At 45.3% G+C, this 20240-nt stretch overlaps 1 protein-coding gene across 1 annotated transcript in view; it reads left to right on the top strand.

Annotated features, from left to right (window-relative positions):
* Positions 1 to 20240, top strand: part of LPP (LIM domain containing preferred translocation partner in lipoma) — a 350330-nt gene that overhangs the window by 98540 nt on the left and 231550 nt on the right. The window contains exon 6 of the mRNA XM_019472866.1: positions 1924 to 1988. The gene's annotated coding sequence lies outside the window, so the exon portion shown is untranslated. The remainder of the gene's footprint in view (positions 1 to 1923; positions 1989 to 20240) is intronic.

The following is a 20240-nucleotide window of genomic DNA, read 5'->3' as shown; positions in this document are numbered from 1 at the left end:
TACCCCGAAGTCTGTAACTTTGGGTTGCTCTCTTTCCCTCGCTGTCAGGATCAGATTCCCTTGATTTGGGCTAGTAATTAAAATGCAGCTTCTCTTAAGCAACTCCCAAAGGCAGGGGGAGAGAGTGGAAGTGCAGCCTGTGCAGATTATATATCTCTCTATAAAATGCCAGTAGTTATGTTGTTCTCTCTGACTGCTCCTGGTTGGGCTGTTGACCCGGAGCTTGTGCTTTCCAGCTCCAAACATGCCAAGGCACTACTGCTGAATTATCAGGCTGTGATGCAGAGAGGGCTGGGATCTCCTTTCCCCCAGTGCGTCTGTGTCCATGCGGTGCCCGGGAGACATGGACCACCACTCATCACCCCCACTGTGTGTGGCATAAGTGATTCACCATGCATTCATTTCTGGTCACATAAGGGGCATTAGTTTAAAGTAGGCTTGAGGCATAGGTTAGCTATTTGAAGTCTTCAGTCTGAAAGCAACATCAAATAGAGAGCAGAAAATGTATCATGCACAGAAAAATCTCTGGGATTTGTTTCCCCCTTTAAAAATATAACAATAATAATAATAAATTCCAAACTGTTTGCATACGCTGTCTCCTCTGTGGTCAGGACACCTGTCTGCCTCTTTGCTGTTACTTGATATGGGCTTACAGTGCTTGCAAAAATGTTAACATGAATTTTTTGTCATGGCAAATATGAAAGGAATATCCAGTGTCTGTGTGGGCAGGTCCTCAGCAAATTTCTCTGTGCTTCTTGCACTTCAGTGTGGATATGAAGCAACTGCTGCAGTTCTCCTCCCCTGTGCTCCCCTTCCTCCGCCGTGGACCAGGAGGGCGAAGCTGCTGCCCTGCCAGACCCGCTTCTCCTGAGCAAAGACAGCTGATGGTGGGGCTGATGGGTTTCAGCCTGGTTTCCCTAAAAAAATAGTGTATGTGACTGGCTAGATATGTCTCTCCTCCCTCTCTTTAATGATTTTTAACTCCTTGGCTAATCTCAGCCATGTTTGTTAAGAGATAATCAGGCTTTAGGAAAATAGGGGTGAGGATGCAGTTAGGAGGAGCAGGGGGTGACCTGGGGGAGGCGGGAGCGTGGTGGGCTGGGAGAGCTGGGGCAGGCGGAGGGGGACTGGACCTTTCAGTAATCATCAGTGGTATTTTTTTAAACTTGCTTATTTCTTCTCCAGGACTGAGATGAAAGGAAATAGAAAACACCAGAGTAGGCTCAGATATCAATAAGCTGGAAGTATGAAAGGCTGCTGGTTGAAAGCAGCTTGTGGTAACTTAGAAAACCTGTGTTTTCTTTTTAGCTGAGCCTCTTTGGAGGCACCCAGAAGGAAACCAGGGCTGGAGGTGGAGGTAGGGTTTGGGCTGTCTCACCCTGCTGCTTGTTTTTTTCCACAATTGGTGTGTGTTTAATGCATCCCATCTCAGCTTCGGTTCTTCTTGGTGCTCGCACAGCAAAGCCAATGCTGTGGGAGTGACTCACTGGCGGCCTGAGCGGCGGAGGAGGCTTGGGAAGAAGAGGCCCTTTAAGCATGAGAGGCAGAAGGGTGTCTGGTCAGGCTTTGAAAGAGACCTTGTTACCTGCAGCCCTTACGTCAGTGCCTTTCACCAGCTCTACAGTGATTTAGAACAAGTAGCTTCTCTCCCAAATAAACCTCAGTTATTCCAACACTTGCTCAGATGTAATCTGTCCTGCCAACGTGTGAAAAACCCTTATATGGGTCAAAACAGGGACAGACTGACACGAGTTGTATCAGAGGGGAAAAAAATGCTATGGTCTGCTCTGTACAGGAGGGCAGCTGGAGTTACGGGCCCTTTTGGGGCTGTTTTCTTGGCGAGGTGTCACAGCCAGCTTGATTTACTTTCTGCTTTTACAATGAGCAAAACATTGATTCTGACCTTTCTGTTTTCACCCGCAGAGGTCCCTTGGAAGAGCCTGTCCGTACGTCTGTCTGGGTGCCTGACGGGGCTGCCTTGCTTCCAGGTGAGGAGTGGATCAGGTCTCGGGGCTTCTGCCAACTGCTGAGTTTGGAGAGAGTAGGAGGACCCTGGGACCACGTTCGGTCATGCAGCAAATGATGGGCATTTCTCCAAAGCCTAGGGTGGTGGAGGCCAGGCTAACCCAGGAGGCTTGAGGTGGTTTTACTATTTCTGGGTCCAAGTCTGGAAGCAGCAAACGTGCAGGGCCTCCTGGGAATGGGAGTGTTGCATGGGAACATTTGCGTGGTCCCATGCAGAGCTGCGCTGGTCCTGTGGGCTGTATTACTTCAACTTCTTGTTGAATGAGACTTTCCTGCTGTGGACCTGAACTCGCTCCCCGTCCATAGCGTGGCTCTCTGCAGCCTGGATACGCTCCCAGCTGATGATGGAGAGCTGACTGTATTGCTAGCTTTAATCTAACCATGCTTCAGTGGGCAAAAGCAGAAAAGCGTATAAGCCTATTAAGAATAACCTCAATAGAAATACATGTGAGGAGCAAGTTCACAGAATCACAGAATGGTTTGGGTTGGAAGGGACCTTTAAAGGTCGTCTAGTCCAACCCCCCTGCCATGGGCAGGGACATCTTCCACTAGATCAGGTTGCTCAAAGCCCCATCCAACCTGACCTTGAACACTTCCAATGATGGGGCATCCACCACCTCTCTGAGCAACCTGTTCTTGTGTCTCACCACCCTCATCGTAAAAAATTTCTTCCTTATATCCAATGTAAATTCATTCTTCTGAATTACCAGTTCCGTTAAATTCACTGGAGATAGTTAGCTGTGACTTAAGGATCAGCCTGATAAACCACCCCAATCTCTTATAGGAGTTCCTTGCCAGGTTATGTGTAGGACATGAATTGGGCTTTGTGCCCATCCCACGATATGATGATTAATTGCGGTGAGGGTGAGCCTTCAGATAAGATTGCAAAAAAGGAGCAGTGTCAGGGCAGTAGGTCTGTCCTCAAGCCTCTCTGTTGTGCTGACCCAGAGGCAAAGGAAGTGCTAGAGGTGCTACAAAGTCATGGCAACTGGGGGAAGAAAGCAGCGAGCAGCCCCGATGAGAAGCAGATAATAACTGCTGGTCTATAACTGCTCAATGGCCGTGAAGTTCTCCAGGAGGGGACATGCCTTAGGAGAGCGTGGTGGCTCTGGGCAGTCTTTGCTGCAGTGATGTTTCCCTGAGCCCAGTGGCAGCCCCAGAAGGCCATGCATGGCGCATGCACCTGGGGCTGCGTTGTGAGCCAGCGTTGGTCCAGAGCAACCCATTGCCATGTGGGAGGGTGTGTGCTGGGTTTTATTCTTCCGCTACCCTGATGGTTTTGACTAGTGGAGTTACTTCACTTGCCTTGATGTTACCTGACTTGAGAATTGTAAGACGTCTGTACGGCACGCCGAAATTGGGAGTGCTTCTTCTTTACCCTCTTGTGTCACTGAATATAACTGCACTTTCATTCTGCCCTTTTGATATGCAATGCACATCCCTCCTTCCTTTCTTTACCCTCTTCTTGGGTTTATTTTTTTGTGGTGTTTTTTTTTTGTCTTGTAAATTATGGCTAGCTGGAGATGAGATTTCAGCATCCTGTTTACTGCAAACAGTTGAGGAGATTAATAAATGTTGAAAGACAAAGACAGACAAGGGATTAATAAGTACAGGACAGGAGATTAATAGCAAGAGAGTAGAATTTGGTTCAAGGCCTGGTCTTCCCAGTTGCTGGGTTGTGGAAGATTAATGGCATCTCTTCTGTTAGTCTCATTCTTTCTGTGGCAGCTTTCCTGGCTAATTCTAATAAACTGTCCCAGTGGGTTGCTGTAAATATGAAATCTAGGAAGAAGCCCATCCTTATAGACTGTTAACTAATGAGACAGCATTAGTTTTGCTTTCTATTCAAAGCTCGAGCAACAGCATCAATGTATTTGCGAATGGTGAAGTCAGATGTTCAGGTGCTTACAACTCCTCTCAGGACAAAAACGTATCACAAAATGTATCTTGCCAAGCAAGCTGTCTCCGACAAATTGTTTTTTACTCTGTGCCCTGTGCAAGAGATTGATTTCTCTTCTCTTGACTGTTTTTTCAGCTCTGTTTCTGTGGAAAATTGGGCTCTTGACCTATTGCATCTGGCCTCTCATTAGGCTTTGTGTGAGATTAGATCATTGTAAGGAAATGCTAACTTTGCAAAGAGCATTCCTGGTTAAATTTGCTGGAGAACTGTAGAACATGGGACTGCGTCACAGAAAGTCTTTATTCTGGTAGAAGGGTCTATGCTGTTCTGGATGTCCTATATAGAAGGTCAGCCTCAAACTCCTACCTTAAGGCTGAAACTTTCAAGTCAAGCACTGCAGTAGTCCTTCGGCGTCTGCCCTCGTGTATTTTCATAATCTTCACAAAGATGATCCCAAGCTCTCGATGCATAGGGTTATAGCAATATACAGGTATATGCACGGCCATTTTGAGAAGGAAGCAGCTGTGTTCCCGTAACAGTGAGCGTGATGAAGACTGGGCTAACATCAGAACTTCATGCAGCAATAGCTGAATTTCTTTTCCAGGGAAGAAAGGCTATGCGCTGCTTCAATGTCCCTGTAACGAAGCTCTTCCCCTCTCGTCCGCTCTTGCATGCGGTGCCCTTGGCTTTTCAGAAATTAATCTATTTGTCCATATTATGGTTCTCTCTTTAGTTTTATTTGTGTAAAGAAGAACATGTGCTAATCTTTCTCCAGAGAAATGTTTCACACTGCTCCTCTTTGAACGTTGGCCCCAGGTCTACTGCATTTCTTAATGAGTCTCTAACTAAACAGCTATGGTTCCCACATGCTCCAGCTTTGACACACGCATACTTGTACACCCACGTGCCTGCTCCCAGTTGAACCGAGCAGCCTGCCCACTCCCCTTGCACCCTCGCTGCTTTGGGATTTGCATTAGCAAGACAGCTAATGCTGTAGGAAGCCCTACACGTGGGAGGGGACTTTATACCTGCAGGTATAGATAGATTTGGCATCAAATGAGCTGTCCTGTGAATCGGAAAGGCTGTAACCTCTTTATCACGCTGTCCCCCCTCCCCCAGGCTCATTTAATGTGCTCCTCCGGGAGCCCGGATTCCTGTGGGCTACGTTACCCATGGTGAGGACCCGAGCTAGCACCGAACATGGAGCCGAACACCCAACACTGAATTACTGTCTGGTATGCCACCGGCTGCCAGATCTTTGATAGCTTGTTTTTAATGAAGATTCCTCCTGTAATTCCTAGAATATCTTGCAGTGCAAAAAAATGAGCTGTGTGTGTATTTTGCTGTGGGCTGAATTTTTTTCCTGCTCTTCACAGTTCCCTCCGTGAACAGAGAGGAAAGGGAGGGGGAAGCAGCTGACTGCTTTTTTTTGTTGTTGTTTTTCTACTTGACTTCTGTGAAATATGTGGCGCTCAATCGCTCGCAACTAACAAAATGTTTTTGTTTCTCTTTGCAAAAGCATATGGGAACTGCAGGAAAAGCATATGGGCGTTTTTAGGAAAACATATTGGTGAATGGACAAATTATAGTGGTGCCAATATGTTTTGGATGTCTGGCTAGACCACTACTACTACCACACTTGCTGGCATGCAAACCCATCCACAAGATTTCCAGCATGTGAGTGGTGTGTAGCTGCTCCCAGGGAAATGCAGGCTGGGCTGGATCAGACCCCTGTTAAAACAGCATTGTGATCCGTCTTCGGTGTGCGTGACTGCCTCACCATGTCCCAGACCAGGCTTTGGGCTCGTGTTTATGGCACCATATCCATTCTCTCAGTAGACTCAGCCCAGAGCTCCACTTGCAGCTGGCTGCAAGTAGTGGTAACCATTTTTCTTTCTAAAGCCTTTGACTGCAGTCCTAATAACACCTGAGCGTTTTGCAAACAGGCTAGGCAGCCTCTGGTTTCTCTCTGCTGCTCTGTCAGGTCTTTCTGTGTTAGCTGGAGCTATTATTTTTAATTTCTCTATCACACGGGCTGCTTTTAAGAAAATGCAAAACATTTGTGTTATTGCTTCTGGGCCCAGTTCTGTTTGCCTTGATACTGGTGATCCAGGGAAGGGACCCACCAACTGGGAGGGACTTGGCAGGGAGTGGTAAGGGGGTTAAGTAGTCTTGGTTGGTGGGTCGGTTCTGGTGGCTCACAGCATCCCTACAGTTTGAGTTGCCCTGCTCTGGATCCCTGTGCAAAGAGGAGTCCTCCATAGCTCTGGGCAGCCCTTCCTGCTCGCCCTGGCAGTGAGGGAGTGCTGCCTGCCCTGCCTCTGCCTGCGATGGGCACGGCCGTGCTGGGTTGCAGGGGTGGTAACAGCTCTCTGCCCACGTATGGGTTTCAGCAGGTCCTAGGGGACTGGCTGAGGCCTCCTTGCACAGGCGTGTACAGGGAGAGACACCTCCTGTCCGTAAGAGCTCCCGGTCTAAATAGACAAAGCAGAGCCGCTGAGGAGGATGTAATGATCTCTGAGTGTCGGGGAGATGGGCAATAACTGAACTCAGGGGGCAGTTTCATGAGCAGGTTCAACCAGTCTGAGTTTGTTCTGTTGCTAGAAGAGGTGATCTTGCTGTCCTTGTGTCCCTGGCCCTCATTTCTGTCCATACAGTCGCTTTTATCCTTTACAGGCGCGAGTGGTGAGACAGAGGAGGGGGCAAAACGTGGCTGGAGACTGAGGGGTAAGGAAGATGCACACTTGGACAGTCATTTGGATGTCACGTTCCTTATCTTGGTTATGAACCTGCACTCTCAGATATTCTGAGTGGTAATTCAGCACCGTTTAGTGTTCTTCCTCTTATGCCAACTTCAGGATGATTTGCTGCTGAGTAATTTTACATTATTTAATGTAGCCACTTTCCTTATAGCTCTTTTGTTCTGCGAGACAATTCCCTATTTTATTATGCAAACAGTACATTAAGATCCTTGTGGGCCAAAGTTCCCAGCAGTGCTTGAGATGATGGCAAAGAAGTAGGTTATTTCAGAAATAATGATTCTCTCCTCTAGAAGCTTTCTTGGAGTTCTGCTTTAACTGCTTTTGGTATTATACATGCTTTAAAAAAAAAAAATCCAGTACCCTTGTGGGCCAAAGTTCCCAGCAGCGCTTGAGATGATGGCAAAGAAGTAGGTTATTTCAGAAATAATGATTCTCTCCTCTAGAAGCTTTCTTGGAGTTCTGCTTTAACTGCTTTTGGTATTATACATGCTTTAAAAAAAAAAATAATCCAGTACTTCCTAAATGTTATAGAGCTCAAAAAATACACTGTATGCCTTGTCACAATATTTAATACAGAGTGCTATTTACAGTAATGAATCAAAATGTCAGTTTTTAAAATATGAACTGTCAGAATGTTCCTACTTTGCAGAAAACTTTGATATGACAGTTTGTTAATCATATGACTATTACATCAAATGTGTCTCAGAGTACTTTTGCTCAACAAAGTCTTTTTTTTTTTTTTTATTCCTTCCCCCTCCCTTTTCACTGTTAATTCCAGTAGAGTTGTTTGACTGAACGCACTTTGATTAGAGGTCGGAAGAATCCAGAGCTGAATGCTTTTGCATATTGACAGATGGGATGTATCAGTGCCTGTGTTCATGCTGATCATGGTCACCTAGTCTTAGGTACAGCCTGGTTTGGATCACCTTTACCTTGTGTCCCCAGCGTTTTGCCTGCTGTGTGCTGCAGCTCAGGCAGCAGCGCTGGTGGAAATGAGCCCTGACCGAGCAGCGCTGATGCCTCCAGGTATAACTCTGCATTTGGGGCAGCTGGGGTAAAACTGTCTCTTGAGTAATAAAAAGCTGGCTTGTACAGTAACATTTCTAATCCCTATAGCTTTAGCATGAAGGGACAAGTAAAATAAAGATCTCAAGGCTGCCTGTGCATCCTCGTGTGAGCTGAAGGGATTGTTGTGCAGGGCAGGGTTGGTGTTGCTCCTGGAGGAGGAGCAGGCAGGGGACGGGGCATGCCGAGGCCCTCTCCCCAGTGGCTTTGATTACTCTGGACCCAGGTCAAGGAGTGTTTGTGCCCTGAATTTCCCTCTGTACCCCTCAGGGTACTTCCCTTTTTTTGTTCTTTTGTTTGCTTATCTGCAAAATGGGAGTAATTAATTGATGTTAGTTAACTGACAAGTCTCCTTAAAGCAGATTACTCAAACAACTGTGCTTCTTGATGAAGACGAGGGGGAGCTTATGTGGATAACTGTACTCTAGAAAACAGCCTCTGGAAGGAGAGGGTTCGGCATGCTAATATGAAGACTGGAGGACAGAGAGGAGTCTCAGGTGTAGCAGACCTATGGACTTCTGCCCATAATGTCTTTGTGCCACATTGCCTGGGGCTTCAGATGGATTCCCATTGCTTATTAAAACTTAGAGAGTTACCGTTGTGTAGGTCCTACAAGTGCAGTATTTGTGATTTGGAGATGGCCCAGCATGGCTATGGGAATAGGAGGAGTCTAAAAAGGCAAAAGCTGTGTATCAGCAGTACAGAAAAGAGGAGCGTGGGCAATGCAAGACAGTAAATCTTAGAATCATAAAATCATAGAAAGCTTTGGGTTGGAAGGGACCTTTAAAGGTCATCTAGTCCAACCTCCTGCCGTGGTCAGGGACACCTTCCACTAGATCAGGTTGCTCAAAGCCCCATCCAGCCTGACCACGAACACTTCCAATGATGGGGCATCCACAGCTTCTCTGAGCAACCTGTTGCAGTGTCTCATCATAAAATTTCTTCCTTAGGTCAAATCAGATGGTCTTCTTGATTATGGGTGTTTCTTGGAGCCTGATTAACTTGTCATTTCAGCTGGGCCTGTCTATTAAATAACAACTCTTTCACTAACGTTATTGAAGAGATGACAACAACTTGTTTTCAGGGGTGTAATCACATATTTAAGTGCACTTTTGAGTAGCACATTAGCCAGCTCTCATGGAAGGCACAGGTAAGGGTGCTGAACACGTCTGAAGTTTGGTACACTGAGGCCCACTGGGTCTCACTGGTGGAAAGAGATTTGGGAAGGTGGAGGCATTGCTGTAGCATCTCTTACAGTAATATCCTGCTGATAGAGGAGGCGAGGAAAAAATAGAGGGGAAAGGAAGGGGGGAAGAAGGTGGCTGGTGGCTGGGGTGATGATGGCACGAGAGGCTCTGCTGGTGGTGGTGCCTGGCGTGGACCACCAGGAAGCCTGAGTGGTGAAGCCAGTCCCGAAAAGGGGAGGGGATGCCAGCAGCGAGGGCCACCGGCAAGGTGAATGTGGAGGTGTCACTTTTCAAACCATGTCTTCGTCACCTCCATTGAGCGAGTGCTGCTTCTTGCTGCATTCTGTCATCCCGTGGAGGAAAATTGATTATTATTCAATTTTCATTTTAGACAAACCACATTGTTAGTGCGATGATTTTTCTTTTATTATCGTTACCGCAGTGGATGGAAAAGGAGCTCTAACAGATGTATGATTAGCAGGGCATGAAATTAAAAATGTTTGTGTACAAGGAAAAGGTTGTTTACTACCAAATTCCTCATTTGAAAATTAAGCGATACTAAGACTGGCCGTGTGATTCTGCAGCAGGCACGCAGTCCCCTTCCCTCCCTCTCTCCCAGCAGCGTCAGCTGAAAAGTAACAATATTTTAAATGTTACCTTCATTAAAAAAGGTAATAACACAACTGAAAGGTCAGCACCTGCCTTTGGAGGCAGATTATCTAAAGAGCTTGTTCTCCTGCTCTGGCACTGACGGTGTCAATTCAAGAAAATATTTTGACTGATGCTTAAGCCCCATTGATTAGGGCAAATTGAACATTTTCTATCAAAACTCTTTTGGGTGGAAAATAAGGTTCTGACTGAATAATTCTGAGTGTGGGTGTGTACCTGGGTGAAAAGTATTTGTGTCAAAATGCTGAAAAATTAGTATTTGGAGTCACTGCTGCAGCATACGCAGAGAGGTGCAGACTGATATGCAGTACCCGGACCTTTCCCCCTTGTTGTGGGTCAGTCTTGTAGCCAAACCACATCTCCTCAGTCCGTGCAGCCTGGGAGTCCCCAGTGCACCGGGATGGTGGTGCCTCCAAGGGGTGTGTGTGTAGTCTACATGGGCACTTCAGAAACCAGCCTTCCACACCTGCAAATGCTGTCAGCGCTGGGATGGTAGTTTTGCATGGGAATGGTTTCAGGCTCTGGTAAAAAGCCATCAGCACTGAGATTTTTCTCTTAAAAGTGGTGTGGGGTTTTTTTCACCATAGAAAATATCTATCCCTTTTTTCTTCTTTTTTCCATGGTAATGACATTTTTAGTTGGAGAAAATGGTTTGTTGTCTTATGAGCTTTGCCTGTGATGCACAATTCTCGGGTACAGCTGCTCTTTCCTGATTTCCTTTAAAAATCTGGTAACAAATTTTGAAAGAGCTAGGTTAAGAAATGTGCATCAGAAACACTTTGTTTATCTGTGTTACGCTGTTGAGATAAGCCTCGTCCTGTCTAGGACTGAACATTTCCCAGGTACTTTGAGTTTCTCACCTATCTCATTCCGTTCATTTTGTCCTCTAAAAACTTTGTGGCCAAGCTCAAGGCTGACCCAAGTTGAAGTCTGTAGGGCTACTCTTGTAAAGTTTCACCTGGGTGAGTGTTTGCGGGACCCAGACCTGAGACATTGTCGTGATGGATTCTGCCCGCTGAGCCTGGATGGCATTGTGCAGAAAATAGGAAGAGGGCTGAAAGATTGTTCCTGCGCTCTGGGAACAATTGAGACATAAAATTGCTTCCAGGATTTCTTCACTTTTCCACGGAGGGTAATTAGCCTGTGTAATTCTCTGCCACAGGAAATACTGCCTGAATCTGTTACGCAAAGACAGCAAGCAAAGTTTAGATAGCAGTCTGAATACCAGAGGTACAGCACAGCAGGGACTGTCCCTTCCTTGGGGTTAGCTTTTTTTTGGTGTAATGGCTGCTATATATGTCATAGGATGTCACAGTGATGCAACTAATACGACAGATAATTGAATATTGGCTTAGATACTCGGTGTGTTCCTGGTACACAGTTGGACTGATCTCCAGACTTCGGTGCCCTAAACAAGGAGACAAGTTTGTATGCCAAGATTGTCAATGCAGTTTTGCTTAGCGTGGCGCTCAGGTTATAAGCCTGAGATTGTGGGGGAGGTTAGAGCAATTCCAGTGAGATGATGGGTGTCCGGTAACTTCAGTCCTGTTCTTTGGCTCTTTTTTTATCTTTGCTCCGTAAATGTAAGCAAATAGCTATTTCTGCACCTTTATTTGTTCATCTTGGAGGATGGGGCAGCACTTGGGCTACTTGCAGGGGTTTGTGTTAAGTTTCAAATAAGGCCTTTCAGCCACATGTTTTATTGCAACTTTTAGGGGAAATTATTTAAATTTTTTACTTGAGTGAGAATAGTTGTGGCCAAATCACTGCGTGAGCATTATACCTGCTGGGCACCAAAATTTGATTCCTAAATTTCCATTAGCAGGTCATACTGGGCCAAAGGATCTTGAGCCGCTAGAAGTGAAAAGAATAAAACAGAATGAAGTTGGTGTTTGGTTATGGGCTCTGGATGTCATTGTTCCTGGCTCTTCATCTGGCTAATGTTTGCTTTTGTGTAGTATTTGTCTGTGTCTGTGCTTCTGTGCACATGGGGAAAAGGAGGACAAATATCACTGGGGTGGATTAGCATTAAAAAATAGTTAACTGATCAAAGCCATAAAGCTTGTCCAAGTGAATTCTTCAGAGGAATAGCTTTGAATTTCCCAAGCAGCCGCAGGCCATAAAAGCAAAGCGCTACCATTCAGAGATGCAAAAAATCCCCTTCTGTTGGACTGTTGGACCTATTTGTTCCTTTTTAGGAGGGCATTCAAAATACTTTCTTAATTTTCTTCTGATGCTATCCATCATGAGCCTTTGCCAGCTGAGATAGCTCTGCTCCCCCTCAGTTTTAATCCTCCACTGAAATCTGTATATCCGTACGTTGCATTTTGGATGCCTTTCAGCTCTGTGCACTTTGCAGTGGGATAGCCCTTACAGAGCACTTTTTGTCTCTGAGCTCAGAGTGTTGTAAAGAAGGGGCTAAATGCTGTCCCTAGTGTATGGATGGAGGTGACAGGGAAGGGAGGATGCAGATGGAGAGTGATGCCTGGAAAGATTTCCTACGTGGCCCGAAGGTATGGCAGGGGAGCCCTGTTCCCCGATGCCATGTTCTGTCTTGTCATCGGTCCTGCCCCAGCAGGAGCACCAGCCCCACCAGGTCTGCAGAGCAGGTGGGGCAAAGTGGGAGGGAATTTCATTTTACTTACACAGAGGAAAGCAAGCACATTGTTCGACTGCTCAGAGAAAGTCATTGAAGGCTTATACTGAAGGTTAGGCAACCAGCCTCTGGGAATCGGGCACATAAATTTGCTTCATGCTTATGAAAGTCTCAGTGTTTTGCTTTGTCACTTCTTCCTAAGATACACAAAAGAGTGAAGTGCTGTTTTATGGTCCATACACAGAATATTTGTATAGCACCATCATTAATAGGAATGAAAATTACACCGGGGTGGCGCAGAACTTGGTAAGAAAAAAAGCAAAAAAGAGAGAAAAAACTCTCAGAAGACATGAGGTGCTTTGTAGCTGGAAGTGCTTGTCACCCTGCAAGGAATTCAACTGTCCTTTTCAGTTCCAGTCTTCTCTTACTGAAAATATTACTGCCTAATTACTACTAGCTTTTTAATACTGCTTAATTGTATGCCCCCCCCCCCCCCCGAAAGCCACGCATATTTTTCTGCTCTTGTAAATGTTCAGCTTTAGGCCCCCAGGGAGGAGTGTTAATGGCCGAGTCCCGGGTGCCTTTCAAGCAGAGAATTCCACTTTTGCTTCCCTTCTGAAACTTGGAGTCTCATTCTCCAGATAACCCAAGTTTTAATATAACCACATTTAAAGAGTGTGTGTGTGTGTGTTGTTTTTTTTTTTTCCTGGCAAGTTAATGAAAGTCCTAAGTAGATTGTCCTAGAAACTGAGGTCATCTTTGTAACAGGTGGGCAATGCATGGAGAGCAAAGCTGTGACTGAGGGATGGGGCTGCAGCTTTTGGAAAGGGATTAGATCCTTGCACAGGTGTGGGCATGACATTCGTGTGTGCCATGTATACACATCCTGTGCTTGGTTTCTGTGGTAAAGCAAAGATCATTTACCCACATTGCAGGGCCATTTGCTAGGGTGAAGTCATCAGCGTTCAGTTATTAAAGCAATATAGAGGCCCATCCATATACAGGATAGCGCAAAGTAAGTGTGAAGCTCAGCCTTCTCCTCCCAGATTGTACTTTGGCCTCTTGTACAGGCCATACCCTACCTCAGATGGGAGCAGTGCTTAGCTATTGATAATATGGGCAGAAATTGAATCTGAAGCCTAGGGCCTTTCTGCCCAGGGAGAGTATTGCGAAACAAAGCCAGGGTGTGAATTTAAAGTGCAATAGCTGTTCCAAGCGTACTACTCATGTGGGCAGTCTTATTCTGCTCTGAGAGGGCCTTTGTGCAGTTCTGCTTCATCCATTGCCAAAGGCACTCTGAGTGCAGAAAGAAGAATGCCCACACAGGGAGCGAATAGCTTTTCCAGACTATTTCACCATGCTGAGGAGTCCCAGGAGATGCACATGGTTTCATGTCCCCATGAATGTTGCAGGAGATTACCCTTCAGCTCTCTCTTCCACCAGAGCTTTCACGTGGGGAGTCACTGTTTGTGATGGGCGGTTGGTGGAGTTGTGTCTTCTGGACCCTGCTAGGTGCAACGTGCATCACTCCTTTGCCTGAAGTTATGAGGCTGGCCTCAGGGATCCCTGAGATCTTGGGCTTCTCTAGATGTTGCTGGTGTTGCAGTTTGGCATTCTCCATCAGTACCATCGCCTCTCATGGTGTGTCCTAGCTGCTGAAGAGAGCTCCTGTGAGATCATGTTTGTGTTCATGTGTTGTTCCTTTTCATACGAAATCATCAAGCAAACCTGTGCACTGGGTATGATTGTTATCTGAATATTGTTGAACAGAAAAAAAAGAAAAGCCCATCTGTTCTACAAAGAGGCAGTGTAAAGAGCAGACTCTGTGACTAAATAAATTCACATCTGTTTAGCAGAACCATCAAATGGAGAGCAGAGGGGCCTAATGTGAATCACATGTTGAAACCACAAGTATGAGTGAGATGAGCTGCAAAAGAGAGAGCCTGAAAGTGTTGATCCATGTGAGCAACTGTTGGTTTCTCTCCTTACTCCTTCCCTCTACCGGTTTCCTGAGCAAATGATGTAGAATCAAAAAATGGGGATGTGCACGTGTGTGTGCATACATATGTGCATATGTTAGTATTCCTTGCATGATTAAATAACTTTTCTATATTATCTTGAGCCATTAGATCATAACTTCAATTGGAAGGGCGATGGATTGTAGAGGGGGCTGCAGAGGAGAGAGGGTAGAGCTGGCATGAAGAGAGCAGGTGAAGCTGTTCCCTGGTGGTGTTGCTTCACAAAAAATGGCCCTGAGGTAGCTTGCTTTAAAAAGGGACTTGCCTTGGAGGCGATTCCTCAGGATGATGTCTCCAGCAGTGTCATCTCAAGGAACTTGATGGGAGCAACCTAGAAACTTCAAAGGGTAGGTTATGCCTTCATGTGCTCCAGCTAGTTTCAAAATAGGTATCTGCGTACCAGTCCTAACAGACCGCATCTTTCCATGGATCAATTTAATTTGTTGCTTAGGTTTTCCCCTTAGTGTTTTAAGTCCTGCAGAAACAAAGGGTAGCTCAAGTTTCCGTATTGGTTGCATTTGCAGTTTATTTTTTTTCTGTGCCAAGAACATATCAATACAATTTCAAAACATAGTATTTTTATGACTTGAGGCAGCAGTTTCTAACTTAAAAACAAGAAAGCTTTGGGGATGTACATGCAACTCAGGTGTCTCAGTTAATGTTATTTGGCTGGTCTCCATAGCCCCTTAGAGAGTCCATGCAGAGGAGCAAGCATCTTCTCTCCCACAGGATCTCATGAAAAGAAACATGCAATAATTTCAGTCTCAAAGGTGGTTTCTTGTTGCTGTCTTGCCTTTTGTCCTAGATATTTTGCAGTAAACGAGGCCAAACTTGCAGGAACAAAGAGTGATGGTAGATAGGCTGTTAGACCTGATTTGCACAGATTCTGATCTCCTGCAGTTCAGTCTGCTTCCTTTAGCTGACAGGGAGCTGTGCTCATATAGCTCACCTGGGATGTGAGCTCTGCAGGAGTGCGTTGGAGGTAATGAAGCACTTAAGGAGCTGGCAGGGTTGAAGGTCCCCATGGTATGATTAAGGTGTTGGCAACTGTTACTTTGAAAGAGAAATATATGCATTACGCAGCAAAGGCATGCTGAAATGCCTTGCAGACGCTTAGTTGTGTGTGGGAACATGCTTTGCCTTAGACCTGTGAGATAGCGGTAGCAACTGTTGGAGGGCATTTGATTAACTGAGCTGTGTGTGCACTTACCAGGACACAGCTGCATGGCCCAGCTGCCCTGGCGTAGTTCAAAAGCAGAACACAAGTGGTTGCCAGCAGTGTCTAAAATGCAGCAGTGTATCACTATCTCCAGACACATTAAAAGTTTGGTGCTTCCTTCCCTTCAAAAATTCCCTCTGCTCATGATTCATTTCCTGTCTTCACACCCCACCCCCCCTTCTTAGAAGGTGCAGTGAAGATAGATGAGCTCTTTAATGCTTTCCTGGAGATTGTCAGATTTGAGCTGTTTCACATCTAGGGAACTGATGTGGCCAGTCTAGTATGGAAACTCTTGTCGCAACAAAACTTCATACTGATTTCTGCGACGGGGAACAAACGATTAATTTGGGTGGTCAAAACCAGAAGACCAATGTGATAGTGGTACAGCACTAAAAGCATAGCTTTTTAGTATGATGAGCTTGTTTAGCAAAATTGCAAGGCCAGTGTGGATGCCTGGCTGGGTTAACTTCATTGCTGGCACTGTGGTTTACACCAGCTGAGGAATTACCTCCCAGAGCTTTGAGTGTCACTGTTCTTGAATGAATGGACACTGAGCTAAAAGGGAAGAGCAACAGTTTCCTAGGCTGGTGCTCGGTGTTTTTGAGAGTTTCAAGGAAGAATTGAAAATCAAATCTCAAGCGGTTGTCTTCAGTCACGAGGTTCTATTCAGAGCAGAACTAATGCCCTACGGTTACTAAACCAGCGCTTTGTCTTGATGTGCTCTAGAGTGTCGTGGCATGCTTGCCTTCGCTCTTAATATTCCTCTTCACCCATTTCCCCATGCTTTCAGAACACCCCTCTTTGAACAGCCATCTTCTCAATGAGCTCTATGTTGTATTTATTGCAAATTGCACTGGGGTAGCTAACATCACATTATGACTTACCCTTCTATCCATGTAGCCATGGACATTGTGGAGCTCCTCCAGCTTAGGTGCCATCTCAAAATATGCCTTTTATTCTTCTTTATTCCTTGACAAAAGGATGTGGAGTTGGCAGTGGACACCAGGTCAAATATGAGTCCAATGTGCACTACTGTTGCCAGCAAAGCAAACTGCATATGGGGTTGCTTCAGGAGAATCCCAGACAGTAGACTGAGAAGAGTTACTGTTCAGCTTTACTCCCTGTTGGCAAGGCTGTTAACCAATCTTGACTCCTCCAGTGGAAGTGGGATGTCGAAGAGCTGGAGAGGGTCCAGAGGAGGGCTACTGGGGCAGTCAAGGACCTAAAGCACATGGCCTACAAGAAGAGGCTGAGGGAGCTTTGCCTCCTCTCTCTGGTGGAGAGGAGGCAAGGGAGTGATCCAACAGCAGCCTGTGACTACTGCCGGGGGCATTACGAAGATGATAGAGCCAAATGCTTCTGTCCAGATGGCAAAATAAAATGCTATGGACAGGCAAGGTGGATTGGGAGATTCAGCTGGAGAGTTGGAAAAACATTTTAATTGGGGAAAACAGTGCAACACTTGAACAAGTCACCAGATAGCAGGGGATTCTCCATTTTGGAGATTTTCAAGGACAAAGCCACAGCAAGCCTTATCTAGTGTTGGTGATAGTCCAGTCTCCTGCTAAAAGCAGGACTCGGTAACCTGCAGAGATCCTCTTTCTTTCCTGACAGTACTGCAGGCTTTCAGCTTCTTAAAGAAAGAAGCACTTAAATCTTTATTTTTGCTTTGTGTTGCAAAAGGGAGACAAGAATACATTGGGGTGCTCATGTCTTGATGATGTCAAATCATCTGTTGTTGCGAAACTCGGAGAAATGTAGTCTCTTTTCTGACCGTTTATATGAAGGGGTCTGTGTACTTCCTTTCCTAAAGTTTTCATGCACTCAAGTGTCTTGCTTCCATTAGCAATCTCTACACAGCATTGGTTCCCAGCCATCTGGCAGCAATCACTCTTCTGTGTGTTAGGATATAGGATTTTCCATAGGAAAAAGGCTATTTCCCTTGATTATTTGCAGGGTGTCACGGGCTGAGCTGCCAAAAACGAGGCACAGGTTGGTGCAGTGCTCAGGAAGGAGGATAAGTCATCCAGGGATTTGGCATACTCAAGGCTGTGACTTCAAGGACGACTTGAGATCTGGGGGAGGAAAAGTTAAGTGGATCAGGTGGGAGGAAAAGAATCAGGGATTAAAGATTTTCATCCTGGACACAGTTCCTGCCCATTAATTGATTTAATTGCTTGCTTTTTAGTCATTACAGTTGCAAAGTCTGGTTCATACTGCCAGCTCCTTGAGGTGTCACAAGAAGGTTATAGTGGCATTGGCCCTGCGCTCACGTCCTTCTTGAGTGGAGCCCATGCTGTGCCCATATTCTGGGTTGCAGCTCCTTTTCCGTTCACAGAAATCCTCTTGACGGCTTGGGGTTCAGACTGCCAGTTGCAGATCTGTTTTCTTCCAGGGATGGCAGCAGCTGACTCTTCCTGCAACCAGAGCTATTTTAGAAGAGAAGTGGAGTGCAGGGAACTCATCGTAAATAAAAAAACCCACCTTACACCCACGCTAGCCTTGCTGGATAGGACCTCAAGCTCTGCACTGCTTCCTTGTTCACTCTGTATCAGTTTCCCACTCTCTACTGAGCTCAGATCCCTGCTATTTCTCCCCAGGCTGAGACATATATACACACAGCGCTCTGCAAAGCTAATACAATTATCTACGTGTCAATATGCTGCCACGGTCCCATTTGGTCCCACTGGGGTCTTTGTTGATATCTCACTGCTGAGCTGAATGTTAGTTCTGCATGGTTCCTTCTTGTTTACAGCCAGCATCAGCATCCAAACAGCCTGGGCTTGCTCTAACAGTTTTAACCTTACCATCTCTTGTCCTGATTTCTGTTCTCTTATGTGGGACCGTCCTGGTAGGCCTGATTCCAGTATGTCTCCACTGTTTGAGAAGTCCAGTCCCTTAACCATTTTATTTGGTGGATAAGCTCTCTGTAGCTTGGCAGTGCCTTGCTAAAGTAGGAAGCCAAGTACTGAGCTGTGCTGTAGGCAAGACAATGAATATGGACACAGAAGGAATAAAGGCAGCTTTTTTTGACAGAGGAATCTTGAAAATAAATTGTGTGCAGAAAAACAGTGTTTGTGTAAGGGGGCTCATGGTCTGAGATTCCCAAAATAATCTTTCTGCATCATTCCGCCTGTTCTTTTGCTGTCCCTATTAATATATTTCCTCTCTCACTTTATACACAAAATTCTGAAACAACCTTCTCAAACTTTTCTTTGCAGTGCAGCAACACCCTCACAAACTTGTAGGTCAAGTTATCAGGAAGAGAAGCTTTAAGAATTAGAAGAAATTTGTCTGGCTCAGAGCTACCTCCTGGCTCAGCTCTTAAGGCTCAACCACAAACTTTGCTGTATTTGAGTAAGCATTTTGGGCAGGCCACCAGGTCTACCTCCTCCATTGCAATTGCCCTGGGGTTTGTTGTGACCACAAATGTCTGAGGCCTTGGATTAACGTTTTATCCAATATGATTATGTTTGGAGTTGCTGAGGATTGTCTCATACCACAGAAGTCAAGAATCAGCCTGCTCTCTGGTGAAATTGTAATGCGGTCATTAGAGCTGTATTAGATTAGATAGATCTATCTATCTCCAGGGGGCCAGTACTATCTCTTTGTTTCAATTCACATGAGCCAGTCAAGTTCAATTTATTGGATTTTAAAGCCTAGTTTGTCATCCAACACCAGGATGTGACATGGCTGTAATAGGAAGATCTCGTTCATCAGCTTTTATGTGCGTGTTTTGCAGCAGCAGTCAAATTCAAATAGCCTGCATCTAATCCCAAAACTACCAATGCAATTATATTGGGAAAGAAAAGGAGTTTTATGTTTAATTTGCCCTTCTACCTTTTCCGCTATTGAAGCTGATATGAGAGAAATGAGCTAAGAAAGAAACTTAAGGAAGGGTAAGTTTTTGGTTGATACCAAAATTGTCCCATAAGCAGGATTTCGGTGTAAGAATGAATGTGACATTGGGTTGGTATCTGATGAACTATATTCATGGTGACGTTAACCTGCGGCAAGTATCTTTGTAGCATGTAGAATGTTCTTCACTGTCATGTCTTTACTATCTCCACTATGGACTTGCTGTCTTCCTGTTAGGTCTGAGTAATACTGTAGAAGTTATAGTGACTTAGTACATAAAACAAAAGTCACATCCCAAACTGGTGTGGATCTGCTGGCAAAAAATGAAGTGTGGATGCAGCTATGCTAGGAAAAAAAAAGCTATTTCCCAAGTATTGGTTATTTAGTTAAAAGAAAGGGCACATGCTGCGTTCATTTGCAAACCATTACAACTTAGAGAATAAGGAATATAATGTTGCATTGCCAGTGGGCGATATTGCTGGCATATCTTAAGTGGGATACAGTTATATCGCTGCAAACCCTTTTGAGTGTAGATAAAGTCACAGCTGGAAGTCTGGGGTTTTAGAGTCATAGAATAATTGATTTTGGAAGGGATCTCTGGAGGTCATCTGGGCCAACCCCTTGCTCAAAGCAGGGTGAACTTTGAATTTAAATCAAGTCTTCTGGAGGATCCTGTGGAAATTTGATTGAAGCTGTTAAAGCCAGAGTGAGATGATACTAGATCATATGCTTCGAGGAATAATTCAGCACAGGCAGTGCTCTAACTAGGTTTCTTTCTCCTTTAATTCCTGTGATTGTTAGTGATGTCCCACAGCAGGAAATTGGTAAATGCTTTCAGCCCTGTTTAACTGAAGAAGTGACTTCGAAATTTTTTTTTTTTTAATTTATTTTGAGGGGATTGAGCTAAAGATACAAAACCCTGCCTTATCCAGGCAATTGGA

This window comes from Aptenodytes forsteri, unplaced genomic scaffold (assembly GCF_000699145.1).
Source record: "Aptenodytes forsteri isolate BGI_AS27 unplaced genomic scaffold, ASM69914v1 Scaffold404, whole genome shotgun sequence".
Taxonomy (NCBI): domain Eukaryota; kingdom Metazoa; phylum Chordata; class Aves; order Sphenisciformes; family Spheniscidae; genus Aptenodytes; species Aptenodytes forsteri.
The sequence above is the reverse complement of the archived record's forward strand: the minus strand, read 5'-3'. Positions and strand labels throughout refer to the sequence as shown.